This window comes from Triticum urartu, chromosome 6 (genome assembly GCF_003073215.2).
Source record: "Triticum urartu cultivar G1812 chromosome 6, Tu2.1, whole genome shotgun sequence".
Classification (NCBI taxonomy): Eukaryota; Viridiplantae; Streptophyta; class Magnoliopsida; order Poales; family Poaceae; genus Triticum; species Triticum urartu.
In genome coordinates this window covers 291,950,346-291,956,345 of record NC_053027.1, presented here as the reverse complement: position 1 = coordinate 291,956,345, position 6,000 = coordinate 291,950,346, and positions in this window count along the sequence as shown.

The following is a 6,000-nucleotide window of genomic DNA, read 5'->3' as shown; positions in this document are numbered from 1 at the left end:
GTGTGATCTACGTACCCTTGTAGATCGACAACGGAAGCATTAGCACAACGCGGTTGATGTAGTCGTACGTCTTCATGGCCCGACCGATCAAGCACCGAAACTACAGCACCTCCGAGTTCTAGCACACGTTCAGCTCGATGACAATCCCCGGACTCCGATCCAGCAAAGTGTCGGGGAAGAGTTCCGTCAGCACGACGGCGTGGTGACGATCTTGATGTACTAACGTCGTAGGGCTTCGCCTAAGCACCGCTACAATATTATCGAGGATTATGGTGGAGGGGGCACCGCACACGGCTAAGAATATGATCTCGTGGATCAACTTGTCTAGAGGAGCCCCCCTGCCCCCGTATATAAAGGAGCAAGGGAGGAGGAGGCCGGCCCTAGGAGGGGGCGCGCCAAGTGTGGAGTCCTACTAGGATTCCCTAGTCCTAGTAGGATTCCACCTCCCATATGGAATAGGAAAAGAGGAAGGGAAAAGGAGAAGGAAGGAAGGGGGCGCCCCCCTTCCCTAGTCCAATTCGGACCAGACCAAGGGGAGGAGTGCGGCCACCCTTGAGGCCCTTTTTCTTCTTTCCCGTATGGCCCAATAAGGCCCAATACGTATTCCCGTAACTCTCGGGTACTCCGAAAAATACCCAAATCACTCGGAACCGTTCCGATGTCCGAATATAGTCGTCCAATATATCGATCTTTACGTCTCGACCATTTCGAGACTCCTCGTCATGTCCCCGATCTCATACGGGACTCCGAACTCCTTAGGTACATCAAAACTCATAAACTCATAATATAACTGTCATTGAAACCTTAAGCGTGCGGACCCTACGGGTTCGAGAACAATGTAGACATGACCGAGACACGTCTCCAGTCAATAACCAATAGCGGAACCTGGATGCTCATATTGGCTCCCACATATTCTACGAAGATCTTTATCGGTCAGACCGCATAATAACATACGTTGTTCCCTTTGTCATCGGTATGTTACTTGCCCGAGATTCGATCGTCGGTATCTTAATACCTAGTTCAATCTCGTTACCGGCAAGTCTCTTTACTCGTTCCGTAATACATCATCTCACAACTAAGTCATTAGTTGCAATGCTTGCAAGGCTTATGTGATGTGCATTACCGAGAGGGCCCAGAGATACCTCTCCGACAATCGGAGTGACAAATCCTAATTTCGAAATACACCAACCCAACATGTACCTTTGGAGACACCTGTAGAGCTCCTTTATAATCACCCAGTTACGTTGTGACGTTTGGTAGCACACAAAGTGTTCCTCTGGCAAATGGGAGTTGCATAATCTCATAGTCATAGGAACATGTATAAGTCATGAAGAAAGCAATAGCAACATCCTAAACGATCGGGTGCTAAGCTAATGGAATGGGTCATGTCAATCACATCATTCTCCTAATGATGTGATCCCGTTAATCAAATAACAACTCTTTTGTTTATGGTTAGGAAACATAACCATCTTCGATTAACGAGCTAGTCAAGTAGAGGCATACTAGTGACACTCTGTTTGTCTATGTATTCACACATGTATTATGTTTCCGGTTAATACAATTCTAGCATGAATAATAAACATTTATCATGATATAAGAAAATAAATAATAACTTTATTATTGCCTCTAGGGCATATTTCCTTCATAGTATGCTTAGCTTGTCATGCAATGCTTTGTGTTGAGTGCATCGAGCTCGCAAACATGCCGTCATAACTCTGTTTTTGCCATGTCCAGTTTTCTGCCAAGTCTGAATCTGTTAACGAAACTTGCTATGTTTACATGGATGCAATCATATATTCTGATCCTTTTTAGCTTATGGTCAGTAAGGGACTTTTGTTATATGCTTTGATTAGATTCATGCCATGCCTTGCTTTTCTATGTCTTGTTCCTGTAGCATGTTGTTATCTTGCTCTAAACATGTCTTCCTGATGTTAATTCCTGGCATGTTGTTATTTTCAGTAAGTCCATGAAGCTGATATCTTTTGCACTTTTGCCTTGCTTGTTTGAACCTGCTATTGTGTGATTTAGCCGTAGCTTAGTATTCATCTTTTGTCAAGCAGCTTGAGTAGATCACTGCCGTGTGCTTTATTTCTATGTTGGAGTACAGTAGCTTAGTTTCTTGTTGCATTCCAGATGGCATCGTGCTGTTAATCGCAGAATCGTGCCATTATTGTTTTTCTTGCCATTTGCAAACCATGCATCCGATTCCGGTGATATTTATATCGATTTCGACCAAAATCAACTCATCTTTCCAGAGGTGCACTTGGTTTGCCAAGTTGAGGCCTGGTTTAATCTTTCCCTTCCGAAGCACGCATATGCATTGCATATCACATCCCGCATATCATGCCATGTTTTGCATCATGTTGCTTGCGCATTGCACCGTGGTTGATTGTCATTTCCTTTGCTTGTGTTCTTGCTTTGGGTAGAGCTGGGAGACGAGTTCGTGATCGAGGAACCCATTGAGTACGCTTACGAGGATCAAGCTTATGTCAACTCGGAGAACTTTGCAGGCAAGATGACCATACCCTCGAAATCACTTCTATCTTTGCTTGCTAGTTGCTCGCTCTTTTGCTATGCTGCGATACCTACCACTTGCTATATCATGCCTCCCATATTGCCATGTCAAGCCTCTAACCCACCTTGTCCTAGCAAACTGTTGTTTGGCTATGTTACCGCTTTGCTCAGCCCCTCTTATAGCGTTGCTAGTTGCAGGTGAAGATGGAGTTTGTTCCATGTTGGAACATGGATATTTGTTGGGATATCACAATATCTCTTATTTATATTAATGCATCTATACACTTGGTAAAGGGTAGAAGGCTCGGCCTTATGCCTGGTGTTTTGTTCCACTCTTGCCGCCCTAGTTTCCGTCATACCGGTGTTATGTTCCTTGATTTTGCGTTCCTTACACGGTTGGGTTATAATGGGAACCCCTTGACAGTTCGCTTTGAATAAAACTCCTCCAGCAAGGCCCAACCTTGGTTTTACATTTGCACTAACAACCTATCACCTTCCCTTGGGTTCTGTAGACTCAAGGGTCATCTTTATTTTAACCCCCCGGGCCAGTGCTTCTCTAAGTGTTGGTCCGAACCGAGTAGACTGCGGGGCCACCTCGGGGCAACTTGAGGTTTGGTTTTACTCATAGGATGTCTCATCCGGTGTTGCCCTGAGAACGAGATATATGCAGCTCCTATCGGGATTGTCGGCACATCGGGCGGCTTTGCTGGTCTTGTTTACCATTGTTGAAATGTCTTGTTACCGGGATTCCGAGTCTGATCGGGTCTTCCTGGGAGAAGGAATATCCTTCGTTGACCGTGAGAGCTTGTGATGGGCTAAGTTGGGACACCCCTGTAGGGTTTTGAACTTTCGAAAGCCGTGCCCGCGGTCATGGGCAGATGGGAATTTGTTAATGTCCGGTTGTAGAAAACTTGACACTTAACTTAATTAAAATGCATCAACCGCGTGTGTAGCCGTGATGGTCTCTTTCCGGCGGAGTGCGGGAAGTGAACACAGTTCTTGTGTTATGTTTGACGTAAGTAGTTTCAGGATTACTTCTTGATCATGATAGTTTATCGACCGTGCTTTGCTTCTCTTCTCGCTCTCATTTGCGTAAGTTAGCCACCATATATGCTAGTGCTTGCTGCAACTCCACCTCACTACCTTTTCCTACCCATAAGCTTAAATAGTCTTGATCGCGAGGGTGTGAGATTGCTGAGTCCCCGTGACTCACAGATTACTTCCAAAACTAGCTTGCAGGTGCCGATGATACCAGTGCAGATGACGCAGTTGAGCTCAAGTGGGAGCTCGATGAAGATCGTGTTCGTTGGGTTGTTTCGTTTCCTTTCGATCAGTAGTGGAGCCCAGTTGGGGCGATCGGGGATCTATGCATTTGGGGTTGTCTTTATTTTGGTTCCGTAGTCGGACCTTGATTGTATCTGGATGATGTAATGCTATATTCATGTATTGTTTGAAGTGGCGATTGTAAGCCAACTCTTTATCCCTTTCTTATTCAGTACATGGGATGTGTAAAGATTACCCCTCTTGCGACATGCCTACTATGCGGTTGATAACCCACAAGTATAGGGGATCGCAACAGCTTTCGAGGGTAGAGTATTCAACCCAAATTTATTGATTCGACACAAGGGGAGCCAAAGAATATTCTCAAGTATTAGCAGCTGAGTTGTCAATTCAACCACACCTGGAAACTTAGTATCTGCAGCAAAGTGTTTAGTAGCAAAGTAATATGATAGTGGTGGTAGCAACAACAAAAGTAAAGACAACAAAAGTAATGTTTTTGTTATTTTTAGTGATTGTAACAGTAGCAGCGGGAAAGTAAATAAGCGTAAACCAGTATATGGAAAACTCGTAGGCACCAGATCAGTGATGGATAATTATGCCGGATGCGGTTCATCATGTAACAGTCATAACATAGGGTGACACAGAACTAGCTCCAATTCATCAATGTAATGTAGGCATGTATTCCGTATATAGTCATACGTGCTTATGGAAAAGAACTTGCATGACATCTTTTGTCCTACCCTCCCGTGGCAGCGGGGTCCTATTGGAAACTAAGGGATATTAAGGCCTCCTTTTAATAGAGAACCGGAACAAAGCATTAGCACATAGTGAATACATGAACTCTTCAAACTAAGGTCATCACCGGGAGTGGTCCCGATTATTGTCACTTCGGGGTTGCCGGATCATAACACACAGTAGGTGACTATAGACTTGCAAGATAGGATCAAGAACTCACATATATTCATGAAAACATAATAGGTTCAGATCTGAAATCATGGCACTCGGGCCCTAGTGACAAGCATTAAGCATAGCAAAGTCATAGCAACATCAATCTCAGAACATAATGGATACTAGGGATCAAACCCTAACAAAACTAACTCGATTACATGATAAATCTCATCCAACCCATCACCGTCCAGCAAGCCTACGATACAATTACTCACGCACGGCGGTGAGCATCATGAAATTGGTGATGGAGGATGGTTGATGATGACGACGGCGACGAATCCCCCTCTCCGGAGCCTCGAACGGACTCCAGATCAGCCCTCCTGAGAGGTTTTAGGGCTTGGCGGCTGCTCCGTATCGTAAAACACGATGATTTCTTCTCTCTGATTTTTTCTCTTCGAAAGCAAATATATAGAGTTGGAGTTGGCGTCGGAGGGTTTCCAGGGGGCCCACGAGGTAGGGGGGCGCCCCCCCACCCTCGTGAGAAGGGTGTGGGCCCCCTGGTCTTCATCTTTGGCGAGGATTTTTTATTATATTTTCTAAGATGTTCCGTGGAGTTTCAGGTCATTCCGAGAATATTTGTTTTCTGCACATAAAACAACACCATGGCAATTCTGCTGAAAACAACGTCAGTCCGGGTTAGTTCCATTCAAATCATACAAGTTAGAGTCCAAAACAAGGGCAAAAGTGTTTGGAAAAGTAGATACGACGGAGGCGTATCAACTCCCCCAAGCTTAAACCCTTGCTTGTCCTCAAGCAATTTAGTTGACAAACTGAAAGAAAGAAAGAAAGAAAAACTTTTACAAACTTTGTTTGCTCTTGTTGTTGTAACTATGTCAAGCCAACATTCAAGTTTTCAGCATAGGTCATAACTAACCACACTTGCAATAATTCTCAGGTCTCATCATCACTCATATCAATAGCATGATCAAGTAGCAAGTCATAATAATAAATCTCGGATGACAACACTTTCTCAAAACAATCATAATATGGTATAATAAGATGGTATCTCGCTAGCCCTTTCTGAGACCGCAAAACATAAATGCAGAGCACCTTTAAAGAGCAAGGACTGACTAGACATTGTAATTCATGGTAAAAGAGATCCAATCATAGTCATACCCAATATAAATTAACAGTGATGAATGCAAATGACGGCTGTGCTCTCCAGCTAATGCTTTTTAATAAGAGGGTGATGACTCAACATAAAAGTAAATAGATAGGCCCTTCGCAGAGGGAAGCAGGGATTTGTAGAGGTGCCAG